This window comes from Papilio machaon, chromosome 12 (assembly GCF_912999745.1).
Source record: "Papilio machaon chromosome 12, ilPapMach1.1, whole genome shotgun sequence".
In the NCBI taxonomy this organism is placed as follows: domain Eukaryota; kingdom Metazoa; phylum Arthropoda; class Insecta; order Lepidoptera; family Papilionidae; genus Papilio; species Papilio machaon.
The window spans coordinates 6,461,380-6,482,198 of NC_059997.1; the positions used below are offsets into that span (position 1 = coordinate 6,461,380).

The 20,819-nt window shown below is 33.2% G+C and overlaps 1 protein-coding gene across 1 annotated transcript in view; it reads right to left on the bottom strand.

Moving 5' to 3' along the window:
* The window catches only part of LOC106718341, a 75,428-nt gene that overhangs the window by 48,592 nt on the left and 6,017 nt on the right, over window positions 1–20,819 (bottom strand). The window lies entirely within an intron of this gene.

The following is a 20,819-nucleotide window of genomic DNA, read 5'->3' on the forward strand; positions in this document are numbered from 1 at the left end:
CACAGTTCCCAAAAAGTTAAAAAATTTAAGCTTTAATCTATTCATGAGTTCTTTAATTATAGCTTGTGATCCATTGAAATCGCTTTCAAATTATTACGAGTAGCTTTTTACCAATTACGTCTTTACAGACTGCTGCAATTAACAGATTGCAACGTTCAATTTGTTGAAATACTTTACAGAACTGCAGAAATCTTATTTTTTTAAAGCATTCATAAAGTCTATAACGTACTTTATAATATCTGGTAACAGCCAACGCAATAATCGAAGTTATAACGCGTTTAATATTTTTATATTCATAACATGACTGCAAAAACCATACGACCTCTATTAAAAACTCATTATAAAAGATTCGATCGCGAATTTCAATGACCTCGAACATTAGCATACAATACGCTACAAACGCGTCTATCGAACTGACACACTTTCATTGTTTATTTTAACGTACTAGTTAATGTGGAATATTGTACGGATTGCCTCTGATTATTACAAAGCCGTGGAAATTGCAAATCAACGCTACGCTTTCACATACCAATATTTAATATTATGCAAATAAATAAATTTAAATTTAATAAACCTACATGATTTACAAAGCAAAGAAGAAATAGTGTTTTTGGTAAACGAACTAATCTATCTAATAATAACCTTGACCCATTAAATGACATCCTAATATGTGTCTTACCGTTGGTTTCTGAGACTAAAATTACTCTATAAAACATATCATTATTCCTTTCGCTATCCTTAACAAAACAGATATAACAATATGTTTTAAACGGATATTTTGGTCTCAGAAACCTAAGATTAGGCGATCTTAGGGAAACAACGCTACTGTCTCACTCAGTTACTAAGTGACCAACAGAGCCCCTAAGTGAAGATTTAGTATATGAAATCAATACTAAGCGACTATTCAGATAATGATTGAAGTCAGTTATGTATCTTTACTACGACAAAAGTAAGTTTAAAAATGTAAGGTATTTTTTACAAAAAATGTCAACGCTTTAACATCTTCTAAGAGCCGATAAGCTTCCTTGGTAGGACACAACCGACGTCACATTCTTCCTACCGTGATAAACCTAAAAAAAAGTTTGTAAAGGTCCGGAACACGTAACGAATACGTCAGGTCTCCTCGGTTTTCCGTTAATCTTTTCTAATAGAACCCTTTTTATCTTCGACAAGGAGGTCACATAACTTTTTATTTAATATCTTTCCTGTACATTTATCTTAATGGATACTTGACGTAAATACTATTGTATTAAAATATAGTGAAAGTTTCAAGTAAGATAAGAGAAAGTGAATCCTCGCAATGATTTTAAGTGATGCATGGGTGATTCCGCTTTTCTAGTGTCGGTTACTATTTCGAAATTCGATCTTTATTCCATACACTGATGAACAAAAAAGGAGCAAAAAGATATTCTTTTAACTGCACTCTTGGCCTTCTTTTTAATAAATAAATGCGATATTAATAAGAAAGACGACGAAATAGGCGTTAAATTAATTCCGCTGCTAATTGATAAACGACAAAATAATGTAAATAATGTAATCATTTAAAAGGTCGATTAATTAATAAAAAAAGATAAAGTATGATTGTATTCACCTTTAACCCTGTCGAGTTAATTTTTATATTGTATTGTTTACGAGTATTGTGAATCATTGTATTGCAAAAATGCAATATTGTTACATAACTTTACGAAGAAAAAAAAAGTACAATTTTCAAATTAAACACCAACAGTAATAGTGAAATGAGACAGCGTCTAATTATTTAAAATAAATAATGAAGGTCTAGAGTCTGTTTCCTAATTTCTTCTTTCAAGACACAAAGAACCGTAGTGATGGTAAACGGTTAATAAAACGCATCTAAAAAACAACGGGTGTTATAAATAGCTGAATTATAACATCCGGCGGTAACGTGGTTATAGCATGCGTTGTGCAGATAGACGCTAATTCTGTTAAACGTAACGTAACACTATGCAATGCCTCAATGAACAGACTCTGACTAATTTGAACAACGATCTCTTCATCGTGTTATTGTGAAACATTGGAATTTAATTAAATCTGTTTATAGACTTCTTAATAACCGTGTGTTTTCTACCACAAAACACTGTAACAAAAACATATTTTTGGTCTCTCCTTTTCTGTTTGAAACAAATAATATATATATTTTTTCAAACAGAAAAGGAGAGACGACAATGTATGACACGCTTTGTACATTTCAGCATTGAAATTTCACGGTAAGATTTTAAATTTCACAATTCATGATGCAAACAAAATAGCATTTATTAATAACGATTTTATTGGCCTTTAGATGAAAAGATAAATCAGAGGTGGAATTAGTGAATATTATTTAAGTGTACATATAAAAAATAGCTGTCGCCCGCGACTCTGTCCGCGCGAAATAAAAAAAAACATAACAAGTAGCCTATGTGTTCTTCCAGACTATGTGCTACATTTGTGCCAAATTTCATCAAGATACATTGAGCCGTTTCGAAGATGCGTTTAAACAAACATCCATCCATTCATCTAAACATTCGCATTTATAATATCAGTAAGATGTGATTACATGGTCGTTAGATATGGAGGCTTTGGATAATATTTCGTGACTATTTAAATACCTACATGTATCTAGTCATACTGTATAAAGTCTATAAATCCATATCAAACCAGTTTTGGAATAAACTTAAACCTGTCTGCGTAGTACTCAATCTAGGTTTAAACTTACGCGACAGGTTTTCTTGAAATGGGCATTATTTGAACACATTTGACAAGTTAAAGCGACAAGTGCGTGTTAACAAAATACGATTTCTAAACTTCCGAGAATAATGTCTGTGCAAATCGAGCTTGTTCTGTCTACAGACAACTAGCTTTTACCCGCGACTCCGTTCGCGCGGAATAAAAAAAATGCACACAAGATAAAAAAGTTCCTATGTCCGTCTCCTAGTTCTAAGCTACCTCCCCATCGATTTTCAGCTAAATCAGTTCAACCGATTTTGAGTTATAAATAGTGTAACTAACACGGCTTTCTTTTATATATATAGATAGATATCAAATAATGACGCTATGCAAAATAATAGAGAAGAAAGAAAAAAAAGAGAGGAATAAATAAAGTTTATCAAGTAATTATTTATAGGCCTATTAGTATCCATATTTTAATGCTACAACATCTATGTTCCGTTTTATAACATCTTCACTTAACAATATTTCTGCATGTCTCCTTTATCGCTGGATCATTTTGTTAAACAATATACTTTTTTAACAATGGACTGTAGGAACAGCAATGTAAAAGGTATGCGTTGAGATAAACATTGCATTAGTTAAGAATTCTTCAATACTTTTTTAATGTTATCATCAATTCTTGTCGGCTAACACAAACAATCTTTTATCTTTTAAAGCATCTTTAGTGTTTTCTAATACAATAAAAGTATTAAAACAAAACAAAACATTTGAAACACAAACTCGCTGCGATGGCACCGACAGACATCGAACTATTTGTTAGTCATCGATGGATGACACAAATATTTAACGAACGATTTAACAGTTAGTTAAAATACAAAATATATTAATCTGTATTTTTGGAGTCTAATTTACTATTTGATACTACTTACTAAATTTATAGCTATAGTAATAGATATAGGTTAACTCGGAATTCGGAATTGGCTGTAATTTTAAATTGTGGACTATTCTTACGACTTACAATTTTAACATGTACTTATAGCTTTTAAATAAGTTTAATACAACAATTCGACACAAGGTTATATGAACAAGTGGCCGAACATCGTATCTCAGTCAAGGTGAGATGAACTAATCAAACATTAATTAAAAACGAAGTAAAAAACTACTCGCATATTTCAGATGTAGGTATCAAAATTATGTTAAAACTTTATTCAGTTCCTCTAGTGTCGTGGAGGTCCATGGGCGTCGATAATCACCTCGATGTTACCGCCGCTTGTTTGCCCCCTTCTTTTATAAAAAGTGTCGGTCAATAAATGAGAAAATCTTCTACAGGACAAAAGCGTAAGGTTTTACATGATGGTTTTAACCTAGCAGGCGTAATCGTTATGTCACACACACTAGAGTTTGCTATTAAGACGTGTAAGGTCAAAACTGTCATGTAAAATCCTAACGTGTATGACTTGCTTAAGGTCGTAAAATCGTCGTACGAAACCCTACGTGGGTGTCCTGCATTAAAACAATCGCCGAAAGTATCTAAAGAAGCGCGTGTAACGAATCCGGATAAACTTGACCTAATTGTGTGCCATCACTTTGTACTTAACCGTATTACCGCTGTAGTTACGACCTGTATACATTTTTAATGCAGTCGCAGGCTTATTAATGAATCTCTGATGTACTTCGTAATGAAAACGAAAGTGTTACATTGCGCCAATTAGCTTTAAATACACATTATAGCGTCGTTTGTAAGGGAATGAAAACAAGAAATTAGGCCAACAACCGTCTTTCAGAAAATGTCCTTGATGAAATTAAATTCAGGCACACACAGTAAACCACGATCTTTTATGATTAATTTAATTAGAAAATGAAGCTGTTTATTAAAGCATATTTTCTCAAAAAGTTCCTGGCTCAAAAAAGTTCCGTCAGCTTCATTTCTCTTTATAATAGCAACTTAATTGACATATACAACGACGTTAACAGATTAACGCATAAAAACATTTCATCTCCAAACAGTAGTCTTCTCTATTTAATGCAAATGAAATCTCATTCGCTTAAATAAACACACCGAATCAAAGATGGCGTGACTAGAGTAATCCGATATTATTTTAATTCACACGAGGGCATAACAGTGATGCAAAATCACTCGAAGAGAGAAATAAAACTGTTTTAACAGTAAGTTTGCATTCAAATAATAGCAATACTGCACTGTCTGCTGCTCTACCTCACTGTACTGCCTTCATGTAAAACAGTCTTCACGGAGGCTGGTAGACAGTAATATGACACGTATGCGAGATAAACTTTGCAACGAGAAACGTCTCTTGAATAAACGTCTATCTGAGAATTAACTGTAATCAAATTCCAATAATTTTAATTTCAATGGCTGTATGATATGATATAACGTACTCACGTACTTATAAGTATGAAGTTTTTAATGATAAAAAAACTCCACAAAAACATCCGCAGTGGGCCATCATTTTCATTCCGATACACATTATATAGTACATAACAGTACAGTAACAATCTATTTGGCGCCAATTCCAATATGAAAGCAATAAACGATTGTGCGATAGGCAATATGGCGGCGGTCACGTAGCGCGCCAGTTTTTGCCGCCATGTCTCCATCATAATTAATTCTCTCCTACGTACCTACACCTAGATATTACAATAGATAATAACTTTATATAGATTTTTAATAATTTTGTTTATTAATACTTATGTACGATTTAGATTATTCCAACCCAACGTTTAAAATCAGCACTGGATTACAAATAGAATAATAAAACCGGGCATTACGTAAAAGTAGATATACCATACCTTTACAAAATCATACTGTCAATCTTTTTTATTTTCACCATTCGACAGTCGAAATTTTCAGTATGAAAATATTAATTGCTTACGACCATTTATTAAGGTGATTGGTTATAGCAGGATAAAAAGTTATCAAGAGAATTTTACAAATCTAATTTTTTAAAGCGTAGTTTTTTAAAGCATTAACCGTGGGTTTCTGAGACAAACGTCTCTGTATAAAACATATCGTCATCCCTGTCATTATCTTAGACAAAATAGAGATAACAACATGTTTTAAACGGACATTCTGTTCTCAGAAACTCACGGTAACTTAGTCAAAACAATATCTAGTGATATCGGTTACAGTCTTAGTTTACAATAACACAGCGTAACAATCGACTGTAGAGACAATTTGCGGTCAAAACATGGGCTGAACAAAATGCCCGTCACGTATCGCTTGCAGACTCGAATAACTATGAGCTTGTTCTAAACATACACTCAAAGAACTTAAATCGGAAACCTTTTGCGATTTTTGGAACGAAGTTCCTTATCGCGCGTTGTGAAAGGGGGCTAGACGGAAAAAATTCTTACGAAAAGTTGTCACGACACTTTTTGCTATAGTAAGTATGTTAACGACGAATGAGCGCTACTTCACCATGGCGACGACGTGACAATATATAACGAAAATTCATAGAAATAAAATGTACTTCTTGTGAAGACTTAAGTTTTTTATTCATAGAATAAACATTGGTTCCTTCACTAATTAATAGAAAGGAACTTCGTTCCATCCGGGTGTCCCTTGACACCTCTCAATTTTTTTTTTAAGTAGGCATGTGCTATAAATAAAGATTATTTTGATTTTGTCACAAAACCGTTGTAACTAATTTCATTGCAAACTGCAATAGGTATAACAGTTTTATGCTTACAATTTTACACCAGAACATAAAAGTTTCTACAAAATAATGGGTACGAACGACCGACCGGAGCGCCCTCTGCACAATTTAAAAGCAAAGTCGTGTTTTTCTTCACTAACATGTTACATTTCCTCTAGGAAACCTCATATCTTTGAAAATGTTACTGCTTCTATTTAACTTCGGTTATACTTTGGTAATAACATTGATATTGTTTTCATTTTATGCTATATTTTAGAATATCAAAGTCTACAAATTTTACTTAAATGTTCAAAAATGAATATGACATTGACGAATCTATTACAACTTGGGCTACATATTTCTTTTATTTTTCATTAGGACTAAGCATAAATACTATATTTTAAGATCTTACTAATACTATAAATACGAAAGATGAATGGATGGATGGATGTATGTTTGTTGAAAGGTATCTGCAGAACGGCTCAACGGATCTCGATAAAATTTGGCATAGATGTAGATCATAGTTTGGAAGAACACATAGGCCACTTATTAAGTTTTTTTAAATTACGCGTAGACGGAGTCGCGCACGTCTAGTTTTTTATAAAACACGGAATCCAGGAAACGACGTAAAAAAGCACTTATTAAAATCAATTAAAACAGTTAATAGAAATTCAAGGACTGCACATTCACAACACGTGTAATACACACAAGCAAGGTAATATGTTACCACACATTCATTGTAAAAAATGTGAAATGTCCCTTTAAAAGTGTAATGGTCAGTTAAGATAATTTTAAAAAGATCATGGACAAATTAATAAAAGTTAACAATACACATTACTTTATTGTTAAAATAAGTTCTTATTATTATAGCATTTACGCGATCAGAATTTTAATTTGAAACAAAATAAACAGTGTGCGGAAACGTTTGGCTGATTCGGTCTAACGCTGAATTGTTTTACAATATCCAACTATAACAGCTAAGTTCAAGAACCAAATATCTACAATATAGTATGAATTATGTATGAACAAAATAATTAATGTCAATAACTGCAGATAAGCCCTTTGTTACAACTCTGTCGGTCGCTTTACGTTATCAGTCATTACAAAGATTAACGCACGATAAACAAAGCACCAGACAGTACAACTGGACTACCTAAATCTTACTAATATTATAAATGTTTAGATAGATGGATGATTTGATGGACGGATAGATGTTTGCTTGAATCTCAAGAACGGCTTAACGGATTTTGATGTTTAGCACGGTTGTAGAACATAGTCTGAACGAACACAGGCTACTTATAAAAGTTTTTTTTATCCCGCGCGTACAGTGTAGCGGGCGACAGCTAGTGTATTATAAAAATTAAACTAAGAATAATTTGAATAGAACTCTGTCGAGCGGAGTCTATAGTTGACCACATTTGTTTATTATTCAGGGATTGATAACCAAGATAAATTAAGATCTGTCTTTTAAATACATTTTCTCAATAGCAAGACACAAATGCTTCAACAATCTATAAAATTATACAGAACAATATTCTATACAAATTAACGTATTGAACGTGAGGCAATGAGTACTTCGTTACAATATACGGTTAGCTATACATTTGGCGGTCGTTCACCTGAAGCACGATACGTATAATTTTATACCTACATATTACAACAATAACCATCGTACTGATTACCTCATCACGAACTGACGCTGTGAGATGCTGAGAAATAATCGCAATGAAAATAACATGAGTGTTAAAATGAAAACAAATGGATATGGTATTCAAATGTTTTCATAACACAATATTATATTGAATTAACTAAATGTGTGAGTAAAAAATGCCTTCTCCAAAGAATTCCATTTTGAAAACATGTGAATTCAATTTATATTAAAATCGCGTGACGGATGTAATAATATGATTAATCTCAATAGATTCTAAAATGTTGAAGTTAATTCAAAAGTCATGATAAAATATCGTCACAGCAGACAGTGAGATTCCTTTGACATCTGTTTGTGGAAGCGAATTTAATTATTCATAGTTATTTCACTTCTTCTTTTAAGCCCTATGGCACTCACAGCTAGATATATACCTCCCACGAAGATCGCCACATTTTTACTTATATCATTATCAGCTATGAGGTCCCCACTGAGGGGCTCGGATAATCAACGACACTGGCCCAGTGAGAGTTGGTTGACTTCACACATATCTTTGAATTTCTTCACAGATATGTGCAAGCTGCACCACGGTATTTCCTTCACCGTAAGGATGTCGGATAGATGCACATATGTTAATCGAAAATCGAAAACCACATTGGTACATGGCGGGATTCGAACCAAGGACTTGCAGATTACAAGTCAAATCCTTCCCTGAGCAACTGACGCTTCACTTATATCATACTTACACTTACTTTAAACCATAGAATGCGCACAAAAGAGTATCATCCGTAAAACAAATTACTGTACACTAAACTCTATTTTATCTTGAAGCATCATACCTGAAACAAAAAAAAACAATTCTTTATTATTCAAATTCGTAATTCCATTGTCCTTATATATGCATACAAATATGAACATACGGCATTAAATACTACTTGCGAATCTGCAGCTAAAAACTTATTTAAAAACAACCGAATAACTAACAATAGCGAAAAAAGCAAAAAAAAACAAAGATTAATCACCATAAACCGAAAGTAGGGTATAACATTACAATAGCGTCGTAAGCAGAAAAGAACGGGAGCCGTTTACAAATAAGGAATTGAAATGAATGAATAATGAGAGCGGCGTGAATACGGAACGCCGTAGGAATGAAATGAACCGAACGATGGACTATGGGCCCTTGTAGGGCAGTCGGGCAAAAACCCTAGGCCGTTGAATCATGTGGGAAAGTGCCCCTGTCCCTTTCTACCCGTATCTAAACACAAACCGGTCCATTAACATTACAACACATTGTAATTCTAACCTTAAAATATCTAAGAATATTGTTACTTATATGCCTTAGCGATCCGCCGAGAGTTCCGCCTTTTTAGTCGTCTCGTAAGAACTAATAAGCTTGATGAAATTATAAATATTTATAAAAATAATGATTATTTCTTGTACCAGTTTTTCGTGACAAGCTTATAAAATTAAAACTTAATCATTTTAAAGATTGCCACCAATAGGCTTCAATATCGTTGGTATAATATTATCATTAAATGGAGAAGTGTAATAATTAAAGGCAATGATTTGCTCGTGAGTTGCAGTTTAGTTTAACAAAGTTCCAACGTAAAGCTCACATAAATTTCCGATACAAAGCCCTCATATATTCGATACAAATAATGGTAACTGTTTGTAAACGATTGCGAAATAGAAAGGAAGTCTGTTCGACTGAGCGACGTAGGGTGTCAATTTGCGATATCGGCACAATCTCGATTCGTTTTCGCAACGCCCGTGACTCGAATAATTTACTTTAAAATTACTTTCTGCCACTCAATTTTCGAACCCTTATCATGCCAATTAACGTCATAAAAACGAAAACTTATTACGAACCGTTGACTAAATGTAAGCTGAAAAATTGTAATACGTAATAGTGTAATAAATAAGAACTCATCAATGAAATAAAGACAGCATAAACACAAAGGCACTACCGCAAAAAATATAACCCCAAAATTTAATTAACAACAGTAGGTAAGTATTCTCTGATATTTAAAACTAATATTTTGTAACTAGACGGCATAACTAATTTTAAATGTAGCAACAATTAATCCATCGCTCCCCTACCCTAGCCAAAACAATCGCATACTGAATAATAATTAATTCACTATAAGGTTAGTTTTCAAACGAATATATTCTCTATTACCTTGCAAATATTACACCAAATTGCGTAACACAGGAAAGGGACCCCAAATCACTGCCTTAATCCATTCATAATTTAAAGAGGGAAGGTTGAAGACGTCACTGGAGTGAGGAGCTAGCACTTATCAATGTCAGGACCGAGACGTATGAATCCACGATGAAGGCACAAAACGAATTTAAAATGAATTTGCTAATACCATTTTAAACACATATTTATACCAAAAGCTAGAACTGTTATCAATTATTTTCATAATTCTTGGAAGCTGTTCTTCTAATTTTAAATAACAGTTATTCAATGGTTACCTACTTAATCCGCTCCTTATTGTCGACTAAAAAAAAATCTCTAACTTCAAAGATTAGAAGCTCATTATTGGAAAAGACTTACAAAGTAAAATTTTCTGCTTAAGTCTCGAACATTACACAGATCCGGTCAGGAACTAATTAATAACTAAATGATCAAAAGAAATTGAAAAAAATTAAAATAAATGTATACTGAAATTGAAATTACTTGCTTATTGTTCTGTGGGGATGGTAATACCACGACATTTAATCTATGCGGATTCACGATGTAGTATATGTCAGGGCCGTCCTCGGCACCATGGCATTTGTTTTATCTGTTGGGTGCGCCTCTTTGGAATTAGGGTAAAAGATTGTTATACGTTCATGTGTGCCCTAAACGTTTCGTTGATTAATGTGACATATTAATTTTTAATTTATGGTACAAAGGGGAGTTTAAAATCTTTAGTAAACCCTCAAATATATACATAGACTAGGTTCGTGATTTTGGGATAATGGAGACATGCATTATATAAGGCCGCAGATGGGGTAAACGCACCAGTTATCGACTATCAATCAGTTTAATTTAAAAAGTACACCACTGTTATATTTCCCATCCTCAAATCCTTCCCTTTGTAATATAAACTCTAGTAACTCATCTGCATATTTCTTGGTTACAACGAGCTATGAAAAACAAGCATTAACATTTACTCATTCATAGACATTTACCATGTTGTTTAGACAGTCAGTAAATGATGCACGGTGCGTGGTATACAAATGTTTGTGTTGCATGTTAATTACGTACATGATTAGCGGTGAATGTGGTGCGGTTCCAGTAATCTACGCCAACTACATTTGAGGACATAATTAATGAATAACATTACTTAAACAACAATTTCTACATAATACAGTTTACAAAGGCACTATTATCGTAGATTTTCCTGATATTTCAAACATGACGTGGGTACGTAATTTAGGGTGAATAGACATTTACTAAGTCGTCTGTAGCTCAGGGGTTAAGCACTTGACTTGTAATCTGCAGGTCCTGGGTTCGAATCCCGCCATGTGCCATGTTCTTACGGTGAAAGAAAACATCGTGATGCAACCTGCACCTGAGCCAGCGTAGTTGACCATGGCCTAGTCACCCCTAATTTAGGGTAGGCTCCGAGCATCTCGGTGGGGACGTATAGTGTGCTGCTGCTGATGATGATGATGATTATGAGGAATTTACTAAACTGGTTCACCTTTAGATCGTATTACCGCTTAATATCATAATCGTGGTCAAGCCTTAATTAATTTGCCGTAAAAGGAAGTAGGAAAATATCCTTAATTTAACTAATTGTGGGTATGAAATATGAATAAGGTTTTGTGGTAACAATAATTCATAGTAAGTGGGCTAACACATATTTCGCGTTATATTGAATCACTAGAATGATTAATAATTTTTTTGCTAACGTTCGACACTATTATAATACGAACTGATTATTCTTAGACCAAAGGTTGACGATATGAGGTTGAAAAAAGAATAATATATAGTCTGTGTCCAACGCGTAAAAAAAAGTAATCTGATTTATCATGATCAAGGTAAAATTCACTATTTTACCTTTGCTTTACTAATGTTATTTAGAAAAAGATAAAAAAGATTTGATTGTTTGTTTGAATTGATTAGGCTCCGAAACTACTGAAGCGATTTGAATAATTCTTTCACTGTTGGTAGCTAAACTATCCCTGATAACATAGACTATAAATATAATAATAAACTAGATTTTTTTTAATTCCGCGCGGACAAATTCGCGGGCAACTGCTACTGTACTATAAATTTAAATGTAAAATATTGTATTATAATAAATCTTTCACTAACTGTGTACAAAAAAAAACAGTTTTCTCGTCCTCTAAAGTAAAAAAATTAGCCTCCAAAACAAACTGTAAATATGTAACTGTAGAGCCACATTATTATAAAGACAATTTTCCATCGTCATAAATTATAATCTTGATTGGATCTTTCTTTTGAAACAAATTGGCTTGGGGACAGGTTTCATAGAGATTTCCCGGGGGTCTAGTTTAATTGGTCATTTGCATCAGCCGATGGCAGCAAAAAGGTCCACATTAAATAAAGATTGACTGCCGCCGCAGCGGATGGCGCGAGGTCGAATCGATTGGACTTCGTATTACTGTAATTAGAAAAAAACCATACTATATAATTAACTAGAATATATTTTACTTAATCATTGTTTAAGATTTCTTAATTTGTTATTAACTCACTGTTCAATTAAGTACCTATTTGCTAATAACGAAATAGCAGGCAGAAACATCTGATAGGTTTTGGCCACATCACGCAATCTAAGCGAATAGTCCTGAGATAGTTTCTAAAATTCAATTAGACGAAATACTATATTCTAACTAAAGAAGGTATTGAAAAGTAAGGAAACTCATTCGTGGTACTAGTATTTCGTAGCTGTATAAATATATCAATTTATTATATTTTCAATATTGGAGTCTCTGTATGTTGAGAAAGAAAAAACAATTTTCAAAATTTTTGTCTTTCCCTCTGTATCCGCAAGGCCGCAATTGTTTCGGGTAATCTCCGGCTGGACCGTTTTTTACAGGGAGATGATGCACGTAGAAATATTATAGGTTACTTTTTAAATTCTACGTTGAAGTCGCGAGCGACCGCTAGTTCATTAAAAAACAAACACGTAAGCTCTATTACATAAACTTGTCATAGACACACATCTATGCGGAAATATAAATATGAGGCATATAAAATAAAAACTAAATAAAAATATGGCTTCTATGAAAATAGTTTTCCCAACGATAACGTAATAGAGGCGCGGCTGGCCTACATTGTTATCATTCCATCGTGAACCGCGTACTAAACAGCTAGTAAAAAAATACTTAAACGTCAATTACATTACCGCGATACTTTCACGACTCTCCTCGTTAATTCGAATTGAGTACATTATTAATCACTATATCTATTTAAAACAAAAACATAATTTAACATAGTACAATTGTATTTGCAGCAACGGACAGTACGCTACTAATGCAAGTTTCACACGGAGGAGGAATCGTGAGTCTGTGCTACTGTTGTTTACGCTGAAAACAGTAGTACTCTGTATCGGCATATGCAAACGATAGTACTACTCCGTCTTACTGCACTACCTCAGTGTAAACTAGATTAACATACGCTTGAATTTACTAAAATCTTGGTACGGCTTTATCTTTTATAACTGTAACAGTAGAAGTAGTAATCAAATAAATAATACCTACAAATTTCACAAGGCAGTATGTCAATATTTCATTTAAAAAATCTGGTATCAGTAAACCGCTTTCACTGGTACATTCGTCTCCATACCGGCTTCAAAAGTACGCGACATTTCTGTGCCCGTACGACCGGTTTAACGAAAGTCAGGCCCAAATTTATTTCCTATAAGCTATAATATTTATAAACTCATAAAATATCGTTGGTACGATGTTAAAACTTTTGAACACGTTGCATGCAATTTATTAAATTATGTTCTCGATACGGCGTTTATCGGACGTTATATAACTTAGCTTGATTGGTAATTTTTTAAATTTAAAAAATTTGGAAAGTTTACAAAATGTTTGCGAAAAATAGTATGAGAAGGTTGTCAATACTTTCATACAAGAGTTTTCAAAATAGTTCATTTAAATTATATTTTCTACTCCCTACTCGAATTTAATTTATCATTACAATCCCACTGACGATGACAAACTATTCATGTTGTTTTGTAGGAGACCTGTATTAAATCCTAAGATTATCAAAATATTTTTCTAATAAATTAATAAATAAATAATAGAAAATTATAGTTATTCAAACCAACGTTAGTCACGGAATATACCACAGATGCTAAAGTTCATGTAAACTAAATATTTATAGCCCGTGATACATAATATACGCAAATCTGCAAAGTGAGTGTGTGTCAGTTGGTATTATTTTGGGAGCACAGACTCTTGGTCTAATAAGACCACGTGGATCCACGGTGATGCATTGACGACGATTTTACTTTACACGCGGTGGGTTGATGTTTATATCTGTAATGATTTACTGTGTTATTATTAGATATTTAAAGCACTAAAAAAATATCTTTTAAATTTAATTTGAAAACTAACCTGATGTAAACAATTTACGTTTATCGTAAACTGAGTCATGAGTCTGGTATATTACAAAACCCGATCAATCTGTTCATTAGAATTGTTAAAGTAACAAAACTTTGTTTTTATATAACTTTAACTATTATAATATGTGTGACCGGTTATCTAAAAGTAATTTTTGTATCTCTCTTACATATTTTTATTTTAGTGAAAGGTTCAATCAATCTTAGTTGACTTACCGTTGGTTTCTGAGAACAAAATCTCTGTATAAAACATATCGACATCCCTTTCATCATAATTAAAAAAACAGAGATAACAATATGTTTTAAACGGGAATTAAGTCTCAGAAACTTACGATAGGTCTTGCGATACCCACAAGTCACAGATCGTAACATATAGAGGTGTAACACAGAGGCAGGAAGCATGGCCTAGAGGGCGCTCTAATCGCACTAAACTGGTCCCATTCGGGTTATTAACTCGCCAACGGATTGCTCTGATTGACAACCTTGTGCTATATGTGGCGAAAGTTGAATCATAAAAGAAAATATGACAAGATTTTAAATAGTAGTATTTTTATTTGCACAATACTACAGTTATAGTAGTTATCTATCTTTAAGTTTTACAAAACTCCTAAAACTAATGAGTGATCACGAGTATAAAAAAATCCATAGTCACCTTTTACGACGCAGGTGAAGAAAATATAATTCTCTATAATAGACCATATGACATTAGAGAGAAAAATAAACTAAACTAGAGGTTACTCTTTATTAGAATAATACGTCGTGAGGCATTAAAAAATATTTTCACGTGATAGATAACAAATTGTATTTGATTCTGAGATTGGACATGTCGCCCATAGGTTTGTTTGATATAAATAAAGTTTGAACCAAAAATAAAACTTTTAAAGCGTTTGTAGCGGAAACAAAATAAACCCAACATTTTACGTCGCTGTTGGCCGCTGATAAAAATATATCTACGTTTGATATTTCCGCCTCATCTGTGTGACATTGTTTACTGTGAGTTTTCACTGCCGATACATTTGTCTCAAAACATCTGTTTTTACAAAGAGGGCTAATAGGACGACAATTACGTATTTGGTCATGCAATGGTCATTTTTAACTCACAATTATTTGTTGTAACTAAATTACACAATTTAAAGATTCTTAGGACTTCAGAGAATGATGTAAAAAATTAAAAAAAAAACATTAAAAAACTTTAAACTTAATTTTTTTACGTGTTTTTCTGAGAATAAAGGAAATTATGTAATAATTATTTACCTAATTTACTGACGTTGAATTAAGTTTTTTAATTTCCTTTCGTTTTGAATGTTTGAGGTATTCAATTTGCTTTAATTGACCTTAAGTAGCTTCTGCAATCTTGACTGCTGACATTTTGATATAGTTGAATTGACAAATATTGAGACGTTAGCAATTAAATTGTTTTAGCAATAAAACTTTCGTGAGACATCATAATTAATTAATTAAGAAACGGCTTAACTCACGTTTGATCGTCCGGTGACGGCACCGACTAGTTTCGGACCCATCGGGGGTCCATCTTCAGGGCGAGTGTTTAATCCGAGGACTTCGCGGTCGCGTCGCGTCTCGCACTAGTCGCTGCCGTCACCGGACGATCAAACGTGAGTTAAGCCGTTTCTTAATTAAATATTGAGACGATTTGTAATTTATATGTGTTTTTTAAATACTAACATTAACTTATTTTAAAAACATACATAGGCTGATATGTAGGTATTTAGTAATCAAACTGCACTGACAGCTGCTTTATACGTGCCAGTAAAGCCTGAACCTTCTTAACCATGTGTGTTACTAAGCAACAGAGTTCAACTTTAATTTGTACTCAATCTGATGTATTTGGAAATGTCTTTTTAAGGTTTAGTCAATCAAGGCCCAATAAGATATGGTTTGTGGAATGAAGAATGGCATAACGTCTACATGTCGATACCCATAGTAAGTTAGTACATTTTCTTAAAGGGTTTGCCATTTGATGATTCATACATTGAAATAAAAGAGTTAAGGTTTATAGAATTACTAAATCATTAACCATATCGAAATAAGTAAGTTATATTTGTTGTTGTAAATTGAATTTTCCGCCTTTTTGTGAAAATATTCAAAAACCTTGTATAAACTTGAATCTAGCAAAGCATTGCATCATCGTGGCAATCTTTGGGGGAGGCCTATGCCCAGCAGTGGGCGTTACGAGGCTGAATGGATGGATGGATGGATTGCATCGATGTTTTGATGCTTTCTAAAATATAATTATTTATTTATTTACTTCTCTGTTTTAATTAAGACCTTAAAAATACATTTTTTTAGCAATCGTTTTCCAAACAAGAAGCATTTACGATGTTCCTAAAAATTAAAACCAAAATAAAAAAAATCTAAAACCAACCATCGTATAACAGATTTCAAAATGCAAATATTACAACATAACGCTCCAGTTTATAAAAGAGTCTAAAGTGTAAAAACATTAAACACCATAGTTACAATAAATATTTACATTTTTCAATGTGTCACCTACAAATCGTGTACTCCGCCTTTATGTAATTTGCCCCAGCAAATCGTAAACTCGGAAAATTTCATATCGAATGAATATATTGACAAACTAGCTTTTTCCTGCGACTTCTTCTGCGCAGAATTACAAATAAGAGTGAAAAGTATCTCATGTGTGACTAGAGAATATGTTCTATATTTGTGCCAAATTTCAATAATATATGTGGAATCGTTGCGGAGTTAAGCATCAATCTTCGTCATCAGCATCATTAACTATCATTTCTGTGCAGGCAATAAAGAATCGGCCACTGAAAACAGTACCATTAATGAATGATTCCGTTCGATTTGAAATTTGCAGTCTTATCTTTTTTTATTTCTTTTATTAAACGGTTTATCCGTTTGAATCCTAACAAAGTAACCTTACCTAATAAGAAAAAAAGCATACCTAAGTGTTTGCTTAGACAAATTACAAACGGGTGTTGTTCACGATTTTCCAGTAACATACATAACCTTGCTAAAACAACTGGCGTGCGGATAGCGGAGTGTAAATAGATGTTGTTTACAATTACACAGTCACGGCTGGCGTGCGTCAAGAATACTGAGAGAAAATGCGGCAAAATCGAAGCCGACAAATGAAATGAGTGAACAAACTTGATGCGGTATTGAAACTACATGGGAAGACGGATGATAAATGCACCCGTATTATATTCTTAATTGAGTATATTGTTAGAAATCGCTTTCACGACATAGGACGTATAGGTTGTAAATAAGTATACTGTCCGGGCGGAATTAAAAAAAAACTTAAATGGAATCCTATGTGTTCTTTCAGACTATGTTCTACACCTATATCAACTATACCAAATTTCAGGGAGATCTGTTAAGCCGTTCTGTAGATACGTACCTTGTAACAGTCAATCCAAACATTCGCATTTATAATCTTGGTAAGGAGTAAGATTTCCTGGACCCAGCAGGTGTTTAGCTATGATCGATTTCTGAGGATCGTTATTTTTAACAGCTTTAATATATCCCTTTTTTTATGCGACTGGTGATAGAGCACTAATATAAAGCTTGAAAAATACCATAATATGTTATCTATGGAAGAGTCCTGCCACTAGGTCAGACATCGATATATGTCTTTTAAATAATTTCCTTTACCTTCAATACTTAATAAAGTCATAAGTTAATGTAATTTATCTTATAGGGATTTAACACCTAACTTATAAAGAATTGTCAAGAGAAGTAAGGTTATGAATAAGTATTTAGAGCATGATACTAAATAGGAGTTAACTTACTATATTTATCTAGGTGTAAAAAGGTTGATTGGCTAAATAAATATCTTGATTATTAAACCATTGAAGAATAAAGATAAGTTGAAAAGCTACAAAATTCAACCTGATTGAAAAATCAAGAGTCAAAAAGATGCAAAGTACTGATTTCCCACAAGTTGAAAGACTTTGTTGGATCGCAACATCATAAGAAAAAAAAATATGCTCGTAAGCTCGTGATTCACGGCTCGATCATCGTAACAGCGACATCTATCTTTCAAAATATATTACAGGTTTTTTTTTACATTAAACTTTAAACGTAGATGTAGATAAATGTAGGTTTACTTTCCAACTGACGTCTTGTCTACATGCACTTAACTTTTTAATAGAAATCGTGACTAAGTACCGGAGTGTGAATTATTTACTTTGCCTACGGCCGCCACAATACTTGATCTGTTAAATTTAGACGAACGTGCGCAAGCGCATCCGTTGTACACTAGCCCACACATGTAACGCCATCTAAACTCGCATTTTTAATATAAGTAAGATCACCTATTCATTAAAAGGTATCGCTTTGTTCAATCAAATTATATCAAATGTTCTCATAAAAAGCATTCACAAGATTCGTCGCGTAACCATCGACAAATCTTTAATGAAAATAGACTTAACTTAAATCTATAAATCACAAATAGTACTATCTATATAAAATCTAGGTTCACCAGATGCAGTAACCCAAATATCGCATTATAAGTATGTACGCTGCGTTACGAAATTGTAGCAGTTTACATTCACTCCGCATTTTCTACATCTCGGTTGTTGATCGACGTTATACGGATCTGACAAGTTGCATTACTTTATAACAAACTAGATACACGCTCCAGCTTCGCCCGGATAGATAGATAATATAAAAAAATACAACCTAGTTAATAGGCTTCAAGAGTCGTCTGATAATGATAGATTTTTTAAGTCGGTGCGTCAGATTTTAACCTCAGCAAGACATTTATATATCCTTGTCAATTATTAGACCACGTAAAGTTACGAAATTTTATAAAATTAAAAAATACGGTATACCATAAGTATTTTAGAGCCCATTGTATCGAGGGGAAATCTTGGAAAGATAGCCTACCTTCTGGGAAAATAACAGGGTTTTGGGTTTAATGAACCACTAAAACCTCCTCGGTGGTCAACCTCGAGCGTAATTGAAGAGGGTTCCGGGATCTCCGAGGAACGCATGGGAACCCTCAGCAGTTTACTACACAGGACAGGATTCTGTCCGTTGCTCTATTTAACGATAAATATATAGAATGTATACAAAAAAATCTTATTTCGTATACTTAATGAGTTTGCGTTGCTTATTTTTAAAATTTTTGTCTGCCTGTTCCTGATAATCTTCGAAACAGCTAGGCTGACTTTGACGGGAAGATAGTTAATATGGGCTAATCATTTTGCGCTGACGAAGTCGCAGGCGAACACTAGTCGTTTATTACCATTGAAATCTGCAAGTATATTAATGCAGTAAAAAGTTTACTTTCGACGTTTTAAAAGTAAAAGTTATTTGACGTGAACATTTCGTAACCTTCAACGTATCTTATCATATCCAGCCTACTTGGCGAATATCTTCATGCATTTCAAATATCGATAAGAAATTATTGATAATAGAAACTCTTTGTGTAACATAGCTATGTATTTTATACATTTTGTATTATAAATCTATAGATGGATGAAATACTTTTTCTTAAGATATAAAATCATTAACTTATGTAAGTAGCACTTTTAACATTAAACATGACCTTCAAAAAAAGTATTTTACTTGATGGCTATAAAATAAATATTTAGTTTTCATACAGAATTATTTTTGTACCGGTGTAAAAAACAAATTATTTTACTTTTTCAAACTAATGAGTTGGGTGACGATTGTGAAATTACTTCAGAATTTGATTTAATGGTTACAACCAACATTCCTAAGATGCCTTTTTATAATTTTAGTTCAATAAGATTACGGATCTCAATAAGAAATAACTGTACAATACAAAAAGCCTTACAGCATCACTCGGTCGAGTTCATTGTCCTCGGTAAGTGATTGTCAAAAGTAATCAAAAGAAAAAAGTGGTCGAGTATTTAGTATTAGTATTTAGTATTAGTATTTAGTGGATTATAAATTCTTCAAGATTAACGTGAATAATGATCGAACTAAGAGGAATTCCATAACTATTTCCCTTCCCACCCTTTTCTTATAAGATAAGGATGGGAAGTGGATGTGGATTTGTTGGAGGATGATATGCATAGGATGGTTAAATTTTCTTTTTTTGTGTGTCTCCTTCGTGAGGGTACGCAACGCATCTGCAATTGCGAATGTCTATGGGCAGCGGTCGCTTCGCTGTTTCGGCGAATTCAAGTGGCCACATGCTCGTTTGCAACCTTGTAATATAAAAAAAAAACTATTTCATTTTGTACAAACGTCATCGATTATTTGGTTCATCGATACGTCTAAACACATATGTGTATATATATTAAT